The sequence below is a fragment of the Martes martes genome, assembly GCF_963455335.1.
Source record: "Martes martes genome assembly, chromosome: 9".
Lineage (NCBI taxonomy): Eukaryota > Metazoa > Chordata > Mammalia > Carnivora > Mustelidae > Martes > Martes martes.
The window spans coordinates 92,294,383-92,312,915 of NC_137896.1; the positions used below are offsets into that span (position 1 = coordinate 92,294,383).

The 18,533-nt window shown below is 36.0% G+C and overlaps 1 protein-coding gene and 1 pseudogene across 2 annotated transcripts in view; one reads left to right on the forward strand and one right to left on the reverse strand.

Annotated features, from left to right (window-relative positions):
- LRRTM4 (leucine rich repeat transmembrane neuronal 4) overlaps nucleotides 1-18,533 on the reverse strand; it is a gene marked incomplete at both ends in the record, with an annotated part of 690,416 nt that overhangs the window by 430,785 nt on the left and 241,098 nt on the right.
- Nucleotides 1,006-1,804, forward strand: LOC308349855 (large ribosomal subunit protein uL10-like; annotated as a pseudogene). The gene has a single exon. The product of its transcript is annotated as a large ribosomal subunit protein uL10-like (transcript).

Consider the following 18,533-nt stretch of genomic DNA (forward strand, 5'->3'; position numbering starts at 1 on the left):
TCACCAGAAATACAAGAATTTCAAAATGCAATGTAACCTAAAAAAACAAAATAACAGCAACCAAGAAATCAAACTGTTAAAGATGTAATCCAGATGACTTAGAAATTAATCACTTAAAACCTTGATAACAAAATTAAAAGGAATAAGCAAAGACTTCTTTCTCCTAAAAAGTGGAGAAGAAATTCTCTACTCTTTCTACTAACTATAGTAAAAAACACTGGAGAGAAGAAGGCGGACTGGCAAGGAACCTCAGCATCCAGGAAATAACAATGCTCAAGTCTTTGGGTTTTCTTTTGTCTTTATATATTGCAGACTTGGTGTTACAAAAGCTAGTAACTTGTAAATGTCAATGGGCACAGACAATAAAAGCCCTAACAAAAGTTTGCTCCTGTTTGGTTTTAAAAGGCTCATAAAAGGGACAGTCTAGCAAGATTTAAAACAAACAAACAAAAACTTAGAAAACAGCTGCTTTATCCAAACAGCACAGAAAAAAACGTGGCCCCACCTTTACTCACACCAACAAATGCCTAGACTTCCACTCTCCAGTAGTTATAAAAATTTGCCTTTCCTCTCTCCACGTATCCTCGTGAAAGTGACATTGTCTTTAAACCCTGCATGGTAATTCCTGATGCACCATCATGATACCCAGGGAAGATAGGGTGATCCAGAAGTCCAAATACTTGCTTGAGATCGTCTAACTTTATATGTGTGTGTGTGTGTGTGTGTGTGTGTGTAAATATATGTAAAAATATTTTGTTAATTTTTTTGAGAGAGATTGAGAGCACAGAGAGAGGGTGACAGGGAAAAGCAGACTCCCCACTGAGCAAAGAGCCCGACATGGAGCTCGATCCCAGGACCCTGAGATCATGATCTGGACCACAGGCAGATGCTCAACTAACTAAGCCACCCAGATGCTCTGAGATCATCCAACTTTTAGGTGAATAACCAAAATGCTTCATTGAGGGAGCAGGCAAAACTGGTTCCAAGCAGATGAGGCATATCCACATGGCCCTCCACAGGAAGGCTGTGGTGCTGATGGACAAGAACACCATGATAGACAAGGCCATCTGAAGGCATCTGGAGAACCAGCCTGCTCTGGAGAAAACTATTGTCTCACATCAGAAGGAGTGTGGGCTTTATGTTCACCAAGGAGGACCTCACTGAAATCAGGGACATACTGCTGGCCAATAAGGTGCCAGCTGTCACCTGTGCTCCATGTAAAGTCTTTGTGTCAGCCCAGAACACTGGTCTGGGGCTCAAGAAGACCTCCTTCTTCCAGGCTTTAGGTATCACCACTAAAATCTCCAGGGGCACCACTGAAATCCTGAGTGATGTACAAACACTTAACACGGAGACAAAGTGGGAGCCTGCAAAGTCATATTGCTTGCCATGCTGAACATCTCCGCCTTTTCCTTTGGGATAATCATCCAGTAGGTGTTTGACGATCGTAGCATCTACAACCCTGAAGTCCTTCACATCACAGAGGAAACTGCATTCTTGCTTCATGGAAAATATCCCCAAGGTTGCCAGTGTATGTCTGCAGACAGGTTACCTGACCATTGCATCAGTGCCCCGTTCTACCATCATATCAGCAGGTCCTGGCTCTGTCTATGGCAACTGACTGCACCTTCCTACTGCTGAAAAGATCAAGACTTTCTTGGCTGATCCATCTGCATTTGTGGCTGCTGTTCCTGTGGCCACCACCACCAGTGCTGCCCCTGCTGCTGCAGCCCCAACCAAGGCTGAAGCAAAGGAAGAGTCAGAGGAGTCAGACAAGGATAAGGGATTTGGTCTCTTTCACTAATCACCAAAAAGCAACCGATCTTCCTCAGGCCCCTGTTTGGCAGGAGGCCTGCTTCTCCTTCTCCCATTCCCCCTGTTTGCGTTCCCTCTCTCTGTGTCTCTCTGTCAAATAAATAAATAAAATCTTTAAAAAAAAAAAAGAGTAAAAGTTGTTAGAGATGTTCTATTTCTTGGGATGATTGTTCAGTGCGTCAGTGATCAGTGATCATTGTATTACACAAGTAAGTAAAAGATTTAAAATAAAGAAATATCTTAGTGCTTTAAAAAAAGAAAAAGAATTCATGGAGGCCAAAAGGAAGTAGATTTTTTTTTGGGGGGGGGGGTTTGTCAGAGAGAGAGAGAGCATAAACAGAGGAAGCATTAGGCAGAGAAAGAAGCAGGCTCCCTGCTAAGCAAGGAGCCCAGTGGAGATTAGATTCCAGGATCCTGGGATCATGACCTGAGCCAAAGGTAGGCGCTTAACCAAGTGAGCCACCCAGGCATCCCAGAGGTAGTATGTTTTAAAGTGTTGAAATAAAAGAACTTTATACCCAAGAATATACACCCAAGAATAATAGACTTCAGGAATAAAGGAATTCAAGACAGTCTCAGATGATGGAAAATAAAACAAAATAAACAAAAGAGAAGCAAAAAATGAATAAGAATTGTTCCCAGATGATTTACCCTAAAAGGATGGCTTAAGGAAGTTATCTAAACATCAAAAAGGAAAGACAAAAAAAAAAAAAACCAAAAACCAAAAAACAAAACCAGAAAGCAAAATTATGGGTAAATACAATAGACTTCCCTTCTCCTATTAAGTTTTCTAAATTATACCTGATGTTTGAGGCAAAAATTATAAAATTGTTGACTTTAGCTCTCAGTGAATATATAGGAAATATTTAACATAATTATAACTGAGGTAAGGTGGAAAAATGTAAGGGTAGGAAAATTTTGCATACTTTACTCTAACTAGTCAAATGTTGATACCAATAGACTGTTATAAGTTATGTAGATACAATATATAGTATAAAGCAAATAATAAAAAATTCTTAAGAGATACACTTTATCACAGATAAAACAGAATTCTAAACAATGTTCAAGTAACCTATAGGAAGAGAAGAAAAAGAAAACACAAAAATGAAAAACAAAGAGAATGAATGGAAAACAAAAAATAAAATGATAGTCATAAGCTCTTAACATATCAGTAATTGCATTATATGTAACTAATCTGATTACAATTAAAAATAAAGATTGAAAGAGTATATTTAAAAATATGATGTAACTGTATGTTATTTATAAGAAACTCACTTAAAATACAGGTTTCCCTCACTATCTATAAATAGAGTGTTCTTATGAAAGCTTTCATAAGCCACGACATGGCATAAAGTGAAGCAATTATCATTAATTTATATACAAAAATTGTTCTAGCATTCCCAGACCCCAAAAATAACCTCTCTCAGGCTTTTATGACTCCTGAGGACACACCTTGCTAATGGATGCACAAAATAAATCAAGATAAAAAAACAGATGCTCATAGACTTAGTTCAGAGCTAGGGAGGCTTGATGCTGAGATGCTGAGCATAGTTCCTAGGGAAGGAGCTTGGTGGTACAACTCTCGCTGCTACTGGTTTGCACTATCTCTGTAACAACTCACAGCAAAAGAAACACTGAATGCTATTTTTGCCTTTTTTCATAAAAGTGAAAATCCTCTTAGGATTTCTTTAGGTTAATGGAAACAGTTACTAACGTAGATTTTTTTCATAAAAGAGGAGTAGCATAATGCAAACGTTCAAACAGTGGGGAATACCTGTATAATGACATATGGAAGTTGAAAGTCAAAGTATTTATAAAGAATATGCAAATAATCAAAGGAAACAGGAGTGGCTGTATTAATACATTGGACAAAGTAGACTTCCCAGCAAAGAAATATACTAGGAACAGAACGGATTATTACATAGTGATAAAGGGGCCAATCCACCAGTACGACACCAATACTGAATGTGCATACACCAAACAGCAAAGCTGCAAAAAACGTGAAGTGAAACAGGTAGACTGAGAGAATAGGCCAATCCACAATTATAGTTAACCTTCCCACACCCATCTCTCAAGCAATGATAGACAACTAGACATAAAATTAGCAAAAATATAAAAGAACCCAACATTGTTATTAACCAACAGGATCTAATACACATTTATAGGATATACAACCTAATAACAGTAGATTACACATTATATCCACAGAACATTTATCAAAATAGACCATATCTTAACCATAAAACAAATTCAAACTATTGAAGAGGACGTAAACCATACGTAGTGTGTTCTCTGACCACAATAGCATCAGAGTAGAAAACCAATATTAGAGTAATTAACAGGACAATCTCCAAATGCTTGAAACTAAACTCTATTTCTAAGTGATACAGAAATCAAAGAGGAAATATTAAAGGAAACAGAAAAAGAACAAATTTAACAGAAGGAAAATGAAATTAACATATCAATATATGTGGGATACAGCTAAAGTGGTGATAAAGAGAAATGCATATCACTAGATGCCTATATTAGGAAGAAAGAAAAATCTCAAATCAATAACCTAAGCTTTTATATCAGAAAACCAGAAAAAGAAGAACAAAAATAAGCCCAAAACATGGAGAAGGAAGGACATAATAAACAAAGAAACAAAACTAGCAGAAATTAATGAAGTGAGAAAACAGAGAAACAATGAAGAAAATCTGTATTAAAAAATCTGATTTTTGGAAAAGATCAGAAAAACTGACAAATCTCTGCTGTAATAGATTAGGAAAAAAAGAGATGGCATCAATGACATGAATGAAATAAGAGATATCTCTACAGCCTCTACTGGTATCAAGGGGATAATAAGGGAACAATATAAGTAACTCTACACAAATTAATTTGACAACATAGAGGAAATAGACCAATTCTTGAAAGCACAAATTAGCACTACTCAGCCAACCTGAAATAGATAAATAACGTAAACACCTCCATAACTTTTAAGAAATTAAATTGTTTATTTAATAAAATTATGGAAAAAGAAATCTCCAGCCTCAATTGTTTCATTGAAAAAGTATACTAAACATTTTAGAACTAACAACAACAACAACAAAAGAACTAATTTTAAAGAAGCTCATATAAAAAATAGAAGAGGAAAGACTTTCCAACTCATCTGATGCAGCTAATAATTACTCTAATACAAATCCAGATGACAAAAAGGTAGAAAGAAAAAGAGGAAGAGAGAGAGAAAAGGAGTGAAGGAAGGAAGGAGGGCAGGAAGGAAGAGGAAGGGAGGGAGGGAGGGAGGAGGAAGGAGGGAGGAAGTAAAGAAGTAAGGAAGAGAAGAAACAATAGATCAATATTCCTCATATATACAGACAAAAATAATTCCGAATTAAACATTAGCAAATAGAATTCAGAAAAACATAAGAAATTAGTACATTATAACAAATTAACTTATTCTAGGGATGCCAGACTAGATCAATATTCTAAATCCAAGAAATATAACCTTCCATATTAAAAGGATAAGAAAGAAAATTTTCATGAATAATTACATCTTATCAGTTGTAGAAAAAGCACTGTCAAATTTCAACACCCCTTCCTGATAATAATTCTTAGAAAACTAGGAATAGAGAGACTCCTCTAACTTGTTATTAAAAAAAAAAAAAGAAAACTACAGATAATCTACAGCTAGTGGTAAAAGACTGAATGCTTTTTCCTCTAAGTTTAGGAATCAGACAAGTTTATCCAGTCTCACCACTGCTATTCAACATGGAATTAGAAGTTGTAGCTAACAGGATACCGTTAAGCAAAGGAAATATAGGCATTCAGACTAGAAAATAAGAAATAATTTCTATTTGCAGATGACCTGACTGCCTATGTAAAAAATGCCAAAAATCTACAAAACAGTTCTATAATTTTTATACAAGTTCAGAAATGTCACATAGTACAACATAAACATTAAAAAAGTCAATTGCATTTTTATATACTAGCGATGAACACATCAATATCAAAATTAAAAAACAATACCAGTTCCACACCCTCAAGAAAAGGGTAATACCTACATATACGTCTACTAAAATATGTACAACAATGGATATGTTGTAAATTTTAAAATGCTGATGAAATGAAAGAAGATCTCAATACACGAAAACATATAACATGGTCATGAATTAGAAGACTCAACACAGGAAAGACATCAAGTTTCTGCTAATTGTCATACATATACAGCACAATTCCTATCAAATCCTAGCAAGATATCTTGTAGTATATACAAGATTATTCTAAAGCTTATATGGAAAGGCAAACAAAGTAAAATATCCATAACATTTCTGAAAAATATAATAAAGTGGTAAGAATTACCAGTCCATGTAATTTGAAGATTTATTATAAGCTATAGTATCAAGACTGTGGTATTGGCAAAGACAAAGATACACAGATCAAAAGAACGGGATAAGAATCCAGACACACAGAAGTATAGCCAACGCAATTTTTTGACGAAGAGAAAAAAACCTTTTCAACAAATTGTGCTAGAGCAATATGACACCCAGAGGCAGAAAAATGAATCTCAATCTAAACCTCACAATTTACATAAAACTTAATTCAAAGTAGACAGTAGATTTAAATAAAAACATTAAACTATAACATTTCTTGAAAATGTAGGAGAAGATCTTTGGGACTTCAGGCTTGGTGAAGAGTTTTTAAACACGACACCAAAAACAGTCCATAAAAAAAAAGATTAACTGGACTTCTTTCCCTGAAGAAGATACGCGGATAACATAAGCATGTAAGAAAAGGTTTCATATCAATAACCATTAGGGAAATGCTAATTAAGACCAAAATGAGACATCACTACATACTTATTGGAAGAACTAAAATTAAAAATAGTGACACCACCAAATGCTGGTGAGACTATAAAGAAATTCAATCCCGGGGTGCTTGAGTGGTTCAGTCAGTTAAGAGCCCAACTCTTGATTTCGCTTAGATTGTGATCTCAGACTCTTGAGCCCCTCGTTGGCTTGGTCGGAGGGTCCATACTCAGAGTGGAGTCTGGGATTCTCTCTTCCCCTCTCTCTCTGCTCTTTCCCTGCTTGTGGTCTCTCTAATATAAATAGATAAATAAACAAATAAATAAAAATATTAAAAAAAGAAAAAACCACAAACAACTCAATCCCTCATATACTGCAGGCAGAAACGTGAAATGGCAGAGTTGTTACAAAAAATAGCTAGGCAGTTTCTTAAAAAAATAAAATATACATTACCATACAACAGATCAATTGTACTTCTGGGCATTTATCCCAGAGAAATAAAACTTATATCCACACAAAAACTTGTACATAATTTTTTATAGCAACTTTCTTTGTAACAGCCCCAAATTGAAAGCAACAAAAATGGTACTTAACATATCCATGGAAAAACAAAATGTAATATCTACGTATCATGGAACACTATTAATCAATAAAAAAGAACAAACTATCAACATATGCAGCAACTTGGATCATTCTCAAGGGCACTCTCCTAAGTGGGGAAAAAAAAAGCCAGTCTCTAAGGGTCACACACTGTATAAACCCATTTACATAACATTATTAAAACAAAGTTATAGAGAGGGAGAACTGACAAATGGTTGCCAGGGTTTAATGAACAAAGCAGTAAGGGGTAAGGGATTTGGGTATGGCCATAAAGGGGTAGCAGAGTATGAGTCTTGATGGTGATGAAGTAGTTCTGTACGTTTTGTATTGAAGTAGTGGTTTCATGAACACACACTTGTTACAATGATAGTCACCTATTATTGTATTAACAGTTCCTTGGTTTGCTATTGCTGTATAGCCATGTGAGATGTAAACTCTGGGAGAAACTAGGTGAATGACACCTGAAAACTCTCTGTATGGTCTTTGCATCCTGGCTCTTACATTAACTGGCTAGGTGACATTCATTCAAAGGCAATTTCTTGAGAGCTAGCTATGTTTCAAGGATTATACACCACATTGATGAAGCAATAATAATCAAATAAAAAAATAACCAAACAAAAAATCAAAATAGAATTGTTCCATCTTATAAGGGAAACCTAAGAAGGATATAGACAAATGAACAAGCAGTTAAGCAGTGATGCATTCCTTGACCAGTAGGTATAGGGACAATGGAGGTCAACAGTAAGAGACCAGATCAGAATTAAAAAGTGAGAGCACCAGCATGGAGTCTGCTTCAGATTCTCTCTCCCTCTCCCTCTGCTCCTCCTGCTCACTGTCTCTCTCTCTCTCAAATTAATAAGTAAATAAGTAAATCTAAAAACATATTTAAAGTTATAGATGTTATAGAAGTTATAGATGAAGTTATAGATGAAGTTATAGATGAAGTTATAGATGAAGGATGAATAAGAGTGGTCTAGGTGAAGACCCAGGAATGGAGAGAAGTGGATTAAGATTATGAATGTGTTTCAATACATATGGCACAAGAATTGCAAGATCAAGAGCAAATAATTTACTCAGTGTTGCTATAACCAGCTTACTTTTCATCCTTTCCATGTAGAACACCTGTATGTTTGATGAGCAAAGAGATTCAGTACAATAGCCCACATTAAGAGCTTTATAGGTGAAAATAGACTCATAACTCTACAGTTAATTATTGTGAATGTATAGTGAAACACAAAGGAAAGGAGAGGACATTCTATTTGGTGAAACAAGCAAAAGCTCAGTGTCAGGAGGTTTAAGATGTGAATTAAAAGATCAGCCTAATAGATCATAGGGTGCCTTTTAGTACCAGGAGAAAATTCTATATGAAAAGATTATAGAAGTCTCTATTATATTTTTAACAGAGAAGTAATATTTCTGGAATTTATACAATATTCAGCTTTACAAATTTGTAAGTCACAGTAGATGACAGAGGTAAAGAATACGCTTATCTAAAGAAGATGCTGAAGCGATTGAAAACACGAACAAAGCACAAGTGTATATGAGTGTCCTCTCCACGTTTCCTACATTAGATTTTCCTTACCACTTGACCTATAAGTGAAAGGATTAAAACTGGGCATCTGACCGGTTCAGTAGGTAGAACATATGATTCTTGATCTTGGAGTCTTGAGTTCAAGTCCCACAATGGGTATAGAGATAAGTAAATAAGTGAGTAAGTAAGTAAATTAATTAATTAATTAATTAAGAGTGGAACTTTCATGAAATTGTATTTGTATGTTTGTATGTGTTTGGTTAGTTGAATGGTTGCTTTCAATACAGAATGATATGTAATCTGTATATCAGGGATCAGAATATATCCTATACAAGTGAGTTTTAATGACTAGCTGTGATTCAAAACACAACACTACACAAATGGGTGGTAATATTTAGATATTAAACCACCTCTTGTCAAAATTTGCCAATATATTTTTCTAATGGCCATTAACTACCACATCATGAAAGGTATTCTAATTTGTCATCATTCTGTTTTTGATGTTATTAAGAAAGGTAAATATAAACTGAGCTTGTACCAAGAAGCAAAAGCTAATTCGACTATACTCATAGGCACAGATGCAATAAGTGCATGTCAAAACAGCATTTTCATAGGCGATTGAGCATTTACATTTCTGAGTGGGTTTTTTAGAATTGCAATTATCCAATTTAGAAGGCAAGAGGGCAATTTCCTTATGAAAATAAAGCCTCACCAAGCCTGGTCAAAATGCATTTGGGGACCTTATACTAATTGATGACACTGGAATTGGAGACGATCTTAAAGTAATGATTTCAGGAGATGAACCATAGAGTAACTTGTACTTTTCCCCATCACTAGGCAATAACTTTAAATTAATAATTTCCTATATTCACACATACAGTCATTTCATATTTCTTATTATTATTTCCAATGATAAGTCTTAGGCAGGCACAAATTGGAGGAAGCATGAATATTGTTTGTAGTCCATAGGAGATGCTGAAAAATTGAACTCTGTTTGGGTTTCACAGTTCCTCTAGAGAAGAGACTGAGAGTATTTTGAGTATCAAAGATTAAGCAGTTATAAAAATAGTGCTCTCAAATATTTTGGTAGTAATAAAAAATAGATAAATGCAAACCAAGGAATAGTTAAAAAATGAGGAAATATGAATCAATGGTAAATTTACTGCTCACCAAATATCCTATTTTTTCCTACATTTTCTAGTCTTCTTGCAGCTGGCAACTGTCATATGACAAAGTCTAGTCAGTGGGTGATAAGGAAAAGTAACATGCATCATTTCTAGACGAAAGCTGTGGAATTCCTCTGTGAAATTATCCAGGACATCTTTTCCTGTTCTTGTGAACCTGGAAGTTCATTTAAGTTCATACTGTTGGAAGAAGCTCCCAATAATCCTTGGTCCCTGAGTGAGCAGATCCCCTTGGTGTCCCAAGCTGGAAATGAAATGTGAGAATGAAATAAAACTGGATTACTCTAAGCCACTTAAAAAAACCTCTCTCCCGACTAATCCACCTGGTACCTGGGATCAGGAACCCAGGATGAAACATGAGTGAGAGTCTGTGCAGGATTCCTAACAGCATTAGGACTACTACTGATCTTTGGAGAAAGGGTCTCTCTAACCCGGTTTATGGGTCTTGTTGACTTTGTTGACTAAACTTGTTGACTAAAAACAAATAAACATATAGCAACCCTCACATATACAATAAACTTGATTTCCAAGTATTTTCAGATTTACTGAGAAGTTACAGTACTGCACAGAGTTCTCATATAATCCTCGGCCAGTTTCCCCTATTGTTAACATCTTAGTACAGTACATTTGTCTTAACTAATGAACCATCACTGATATATTATTATTCATTAAATTTCACAATTTATTTGCATTTCTTTAGTTTTTACCTAATATCCCTTTACCTATTCCAAGACCCCATCTAGAATACCCTATCATTTATTTTTCTTGTCTCCTTAGACTCTATAAATTGTGACAGTTCCTCAGACTTTCCTTGTTTTTGATGACCTCTGCAGTTTCAAGGAGTACCGGTCAGGTATTTTGTAGGCTATATTTAAATTTGGGTTTGTCTGATAGTTTTCTCATAGTTAAACTATGATTATGGGTTTTAGGCAGGCATATCACATCATACTGAGAGTGTATACCATTGAGATGACATCACAGAGAATGTTACCCTTAATGACCTAGTTGAGGTAGTGTTTTTGGTTTCCTCCGGACCCCAGAAAGTTACTCTTCACCCCAAATTTTCACACTGTACTCTATATAAGAAAGTCACTTGGATACACATTTTTATATCTAGATAATTTGACCTGGAATCACACTCTCCTCTTGTAAAATGTCCCAACATTTCTTGGTACCTTGTCCTAATGGTATCTATGCAATGAAAACACTTCAGGCAATGAAGGTTCAAATTTGTGAAAAGATATGTTAAGCTCATGCTTCTTTAATATTTGTCTTTGGAGCTGTATACAGCATTTACACATCTATGCTCACAGTAACTCAGAATATTAGCATTTCAGAACTGTACATAAGAAAGCACATTAGCCAGTTCAAGCTGCCATAAAAATACCACAGACTTAGTGGCTTATACAACAGAAAATCATTTTCTCACAGTTCTGGAGGCTGAAAGTTTGAGATCAGGGCACAGTACAATTGGTTTTTGGTGAAGACTCTTCCTAGCATGCTGTTTATAGAATTCTCTATTGTAAGTGGCCTCCATGGCCTTAGTTGGGTTCATGAATGTGGAGACAGAGAGCAAGTGAGCTCTCTGGTGTCTCCTCTTTTAAGGACACTAATCCTATCAGATCAGGGCCCCACCCTTATGACTTCATTTAACCTTCGTTACTTCCATAGAGGCCCATCTCCAAATATAACCACACTGGGGGTTAGGGTTTCAGTATAATGAACTTTTAGGAGAAACATTCAGTCCATTACCAAAGGTAAAGAAATATAAAGAAAGCCAAGTAATGAATAGAAGATGATACATGAAATCGACTTTCTCTTCCACCCAATCCAAATAAAAGAAAAGCAAATTACTAGGGGGAAATATTTTTATTTATTTTATTCTATTGTTTTATTTACTATTTGTTTTTGGAAAAGCAGTAATATTTACCTTTCAAACGTGCACTAGGTGTCAAGACATGATTAGATATAAATCTATTCAAACCAACCCTAAAATGAGTCCCCTTGTATAAACACACAGCACAATTAGAATGAAATGGTCATCTCAATACTGCTCTACTAATGAGAATTGCCTCTATGAAATGACTATATTCATTTAATTAAAAAGCCCATTATGGATCTCATTCAAAATGCTGTTCACTGAGCTCTTCAGAATAAATCTAATTTGTTTTAGTGGAGTGTTTAGAAGTGTCATTTTTATTTGTTTTCAAAGATGGTAAAACAACAGGGTCTTGGAAAATATAATGAGCCATCCACCAAAAGAAGTCACAGTGAATGGCTTTTATAAGTTGAGAAAGCCTTAAAATTAAAAGGGAGTCATGTCATCGTAATATGCTAAGGAAAGGACAAAGGAGAGGTGCTGCTCAATACAACAGAGGAAAAAAAGGAACAATGATATAAAATGCAAAGCTTTCTTCTGTGTTCTACTTGTTCAGCATATTTATAAAGTTGTATTTTAACTACTCTAATTATTGCGCTTGAGAAGAAAACAGTACAGTAATATTTATTATATTAGTAGCATGTTCAAAGTAACATGCTGCATAGTTTTACATATAATATCATTTGATTTAATACATATGAAACCTTGAGAAAAAGAGTTTCAAACCCAAGGAAGCGTAAAAGTCCTTAGTCTATAAAAAAGTAGGATCATTAATTGCTGAGAAAATAATGGATAATTAAATATATTGCACTACAACAACTGATTATTTTAGCAGAAAAAATAATGAAGGTTTTTACCTAATTATATTGCAAAATAAATTTCAAGTGGAGTAAATTTTACTTGTAAAAATGTTAAGTAGACATCTGGACCAAAATAATATTTCCACTGATTTCTGGAAAACAAAGAAGACAAAAGAGTTGTAAATGATTTAGCAGAGTGGATGAATTTATATTCCAATTATATATTTATATTCCAATTGGAATTATATTCCAATTTATATTCCAAGGGTCTACAGAGAAGATTCTGATAGGAAAAGGACCTACTTGTCCCACCAATCTCCTGAGATGGTCCAGCAGGAATGATAGTGGATGGTGAGAGACTGGTGCTAAAATTGTCTGAAAGCCTTAGTTCTTCTAACTGCAGGAAGCAGAGGGACAATACTGCAGGTGGACAGAGCTGCGGAGGCTCTGAATGTGGAAGAGGTAAGAACTACTGGCATGCAGACGCAAGGCATCTGGCTGAACCCAGGGCGAGTGCGAGCTGACATGGGCTAAACTCAGAGACCCCTCTCTTCTCTCCCAATCTGCTCCCTGAAAAGAGACCAGACACTGGAAGATGGCTGAATAAATTTTATCATCTAGAGGAAACAAACAAAAATACTGAAATACTGATACTTGGTCGGAGAAAGCACCCCCCCCCCCCAAAATTAAGTCATGCCTTGCTATCATATCGATCTCTGTCCATTAAAGCCGTAGGAATAAAATTTCCCCAAATAAATCTTCTAATAAGCTTTTTAGTGTTTCAATGATTATTGAAGAAATCTCCCAGAAAGTTGAAAGTGAAGTAATTGAAAATATAGTAGAAAATTAAAAACACTAATCAGGAGTTCCATTCTATGATGGATGTGGAGAGACCATATATTCCAGCTTGCCCTGGTAGTTCTAGTTTAGAACTGTTTTCCAGCAGATTTATTGATAATGCCATTTTTAAGTTAAAAAATATCCAGCTATGGACTATGAATTTTAAGTTCATCCTGTTAGACAATAAAATTTTCCAAAAAGAGAATTTAAAAGATTAGAAAAGGTTTCAGTAGATGCTCATAAAACATCAGAGCACTGATGTTAAGTAAAGGATCTTAAACATCTTCAGAAGTGGGAAAATAATGCTAAACCAAAGTCCATTTGAAAATGATTAGACATCTCACAGCACTGTATTATTTTTTCTACCTACATCTCTACTATTCTCAGTTTCCTTTATTAGCTCATATTCTTTGCTGTCTAGTTTTGTTTCCTTAAACTAGTCTAAGCCTTTATGTAATCTCATTCTATACTTAAATCTTTGATGACTTGATCCATATACAAAACTCCAAATTCCATCAATAGGTCAATGACTTCCAATTTTTTTTTCCTGGCACCTGCTTCTCATCTCAGCTCCAAGTCTAAATCCAATTATATCTAAATGAGCATTTGACATTTCCACTAAAAAGCAAAACAAAACAAAACCTCCCCTCTCCCCCGCAAAAAAACCCAAAAGAAAACCCCCCAAACAAAACAAAACAAAATAAAACCCTCAATTTCCTAAATCGACATTATAATTCCCTTCTCATCACACCCACTTTCAGTCTGTCCTTCTTTCAAGAATCTTCTTCCATGGATAGTACCACACTCTACAGTCTGGGTACCAGGAAACAGAAATCTTGGGAGTCATTCTTAACTCTTATACTCTTATACTCTTAACTCTAATACTCTTACACTGAAATTATTACCAAGTCTTACTGACTTTTTACCCTACTGATTGTCCCTTGTATCTCCCTAAATCTTTGCCCTGCCATTCCTATCACCCTGCCGTTGCTCTCCTCTGATCCCTGGAATAATCTCCCAACAGGCTCTTCCATCATGGATTCTTCTTACTTCCCCTCAATTCATTCTGCACACCATATAGCCAGGATTTTTTTTTTTTTTTTTTTTTTTTTGTAAAAGACAGATGTCATCACATCAGTTCTTGGCTTAAAATCCACCAAAGTCATCCCAACCGCTCTTTAAACTATGAAAAAAATCTTTTAAGGGTTTAGTTCATCTGTCTTCTCTCTACATTTCTGTCTCCTCATTCACTTGGTCCATGGTTAACTGTGGACTCACTGTAATGACCTTTCTTTAATTCTCTAAGCCAGTGGTTCTCAAAGTACGCTCTCCTGTCCAGCATGGGCTGTGTCACCTGTAAACTTGTTAGAAATGCAATATGTGCAAATTCATGGACTCTGACTCAGGCCTGCCGGAACATAAGCTTTTGGGTGGGGCTCAGATATGTATGTTTTAACAAGCTCTCCAGATGAGAACCACTGAAATTTGTATACACTGATTCCTTCACTTGCAACTGTTTCTTTCTCTCCTCTCTTTTCTTACTTTCTACTTGTTTTCCATATTCCAGCTCAAATTTTATTTCTTTTGGGGCATCTTGTCTGATGCTTCATTTTTCCCTTTGTTTACTTTAGGTTTTCTTGTTATAAATTCTTCACCGCCTCCAGCATTTTTCACTCAAACCAACTATTACAAGGTGTGATTATATATATTTGTATGATTAGTTGGTTAAATGTCCATTTCCCTTTGACCATTTACATTTGACTTTGTAAAACAGGACATGACGGACCTGGTTAGATAGACCCACAATTTATTAAGGATGGTAGCGCACAGGGGCGCCTGAGTGGCTCAGTCAGTTAAGTGTCCAACTCTTGGTTTTGGCTCAGGTCTCATCTCGGGATTATGAAATTGAGCCCCACGTTGGGCTCCATGCTGGGTGTGAAGCCTGGTTGAGGTCTCTCTCCCTCTCCCTCTGCTCTTCCTCAGCGTCTCTCTCTTAAAAGAAAAAAAAAAAAAAAGTTGAAGAATTTAATATTCTTTATGGTAGCAAGTAAAATTGAATGGTAGCAAGTAAAAGGGGCTCAGTAAATAGGACTAAGTTACTGGTAATATGTTGGAGAGATAAAATGATAGTCAAAAGACAAAGTAAAGGAAGGCAATAAGCACACTATGTTGTTAATGACAAGTATTCACCGATGAAAGGAAGACAATAGATTATATGTCATTACATGAAACTTACTGAATCAGAGTGTCTGCTAGACATTCTAAGCCAGTACCATTAACAAATATAAATGAAATTCAAATATACCAGTTGCTGATAATCACTAATGATTTTAATGAAAGGGGAAAAAAAGTGCTTACTTATACAGAGCATGATTATACAGAGCTCACTTGTAAACAAGGACTTTTGTCAAGTTCTTTTCTTTCCTAATTTCTTTTTCTTTCAGAGCACAAAGAGCTTTGCTCAATCTGTGCTTGCCTTGCATACATTTTATATGAAGCATATTTACAGCATTTAACAAAAATCAAAAAAATAAAAGAGACTGACAAGTTAAATGTTTTATCTTTGGGAGCAGCACTTTATTAGAAAGAGCTTAGACTAAACTCCTGGAGCCTCGCTTCCTTAAATTCTGAATTATGCTTCCTGGTTACTAAGCAACATGGGGGCTTCACAGAGGACCATGCTTTCCACACCGACTCAGCAGTGTCTTTCCTACTTGCGATTGCTGAGAGACACAGAAGTTGAGGTCCCCTGACCACAGTCATGCACTAAAGTGGAAAGATGACGACTTAAGATCTGAACTGTGGCAAATGTCTGGATCGACAGATAAGGCAGCACCTGTTCATCTGCATCCCTCTGCAGAGGCTTGGGCACACGGAAAAACCTCCACCTTAATAAGCTATGTATTTGGGTCACTGGTTTTAAGAAAGAAAGGGACAGCTTAGAAAAGTGACCTAGAAAATGGAAAAGTTAGGGCTTAATTGGAAGAAAAAAAAATTAAAATGGTAATAGGTCTTGTTCCCGGTTTGCCAAGGAAGGTTGTGAAACGGCACCCTTTTGCCCTTCCTTTATGTCCACTAAAAGGAGATTATTTAGATGCAGGTGTCTCCATGATGACTGGTGTGAAAATAAGGTCACCCTTGCTTGGTTCTCGTCCAGATGCCCTTTTCTATGAAGAAGATAATTCTAATTTTGTGTAGTAATAAACATATAATAGAAGACTGTGGAATTAAAATTTATTAGGATATTTTCTGAAAGAAATGTCTGCTCCTTTTCAGGAACCTAGCTCTCAAGGACCCTCATTTTACAGCCCATGTTATTCTTCTTCCACACTGTTATTTGACCACTTACATTTCTGATACCATCCCCTTTTCCTAGTTCATGCCTCATTAGCTACCTAGAGTCTAGGCCATGAAATAGCCACCTGAAAGATCTTCCTGACTTCTACTGACCCTCCTCTAATTCATTTGCCAGGCTACCACTCGGGCCGAAGTTTCTGCAGGATCAATTGGATTACGCTGTTTGTCCATCCTTTCGTGCTTTGCTACCACTTATTATTTATTGCTTGACGGTCAGACATTTTCATATAGGATTAAAAGTGTTCTATGACCCAGTAACAGATTACTTTTTCATTCTTACCTTCCACCATTTTTCATTCTTATCGCCTACCAAAACATGCCTCCGCCATCAAGCTTTATGTACACAAGCACAGGTAATTCAAACATAAGGTATTACTTAAATTTCTTTGATTGCATCATGTCGTTTAACATTTCCAAGCCATTGTACTTGGTGTGTTCATTGCCCAGAATATCCAATTCCTTCTTTAGAGTTTTCCGCCTAGTTAATTCTTAGTCCTCCTTCAAGAAGGCTCATGTTCCAACTCTTCTTTGAAATTTATTCCAACCATCCCTCCCCTTTTCTGAATAAGCATAGTCACCATTACCTCTGTAACACTTATTTTCTCTGTGCATTTATCAACACATGATACACTATACATATTCCGTGGGGTTTTGTAATTAATTTTGTCCTTTTCCACTAGATAGCTCCTTAAAGACAGTAATGTTGTTTGACATCTTTAGCCAGTGCCCTGTATAGGGAAGGCCCTCAGTAAGCATATCATAAATGAATAATTGAAAATGATTACCATGCGATAATTTACAATTACAGCTCATTAATTAGACCGAATTGGGACTCCCTCATATTTATCTTCATATGTCCCCTGCCTACACAAAGCCAATCAGATTATAAGTGTTCAATAAAAGTTTTAACAGATGAATCAGTGGATTAAAAAAGTTAGTAAGTTAAATTGCCGAACTAGATATACTCAATATCATAACAGAGGAAAATTTGTCAGGACACTTGGGTGGCTTGGTTGGTTGAGCATCTGACTCTTGATTTAGGCTCAGGTCCTGATCTCAGGGCCATGGGATCGAGCCCTGTGTCAGGCTCTGCACTCAGCCCAGAGTCTGCTTAAGATTCTTCCTCTCCCTATCCCTCTGCCCCTCCCACACATGCACACATGCTCTTTCTTTATCTCTCTCAAGTAAATAAATAAATAAAATCTGTAAAAAAAAAAAAAAAAAAAAGGGAGTTTATCTTTGGTTCCCACTCAACTTCCCTTTCACCCTGTTAAGCCACTTAGCCACTTTTCCCCTGCCCTGTATTGTGCCCCTTTGCATGGGTTTTGCTTTTCCTTCTCCACCCTAGCTGGATAATCCTTGCCACCTGTGACTTTCATTGAGCTGTTTGTTAGTTGATGACTCAGGCATATTGATACTTTATTTGGAGTGTCTTGAGAAACAGAAAGATTTTGATGTCTAAAAGAATAAATCATTAAAAAAGAATCTCAAGCAATCTAATGAACATAGTAATAGATATTTGTGAATTGTAAGATACAGAAAGAGGAGAAAGTGGGAGCAGAAAGGAACAGCAATTCGCCCCCCATCTGAGATGGTACAGAATTTCCATGAAATGAGGTCCTTAAACAAGTGAATTGATCACCATTTCCAATTCCTTGATTATCAAAACAAAGTGAATCTTGTAAATATCAAGGGTTTTTTGGGCAAGACACAGGTTTATTCAGAGTTGTAGAAAGACATATT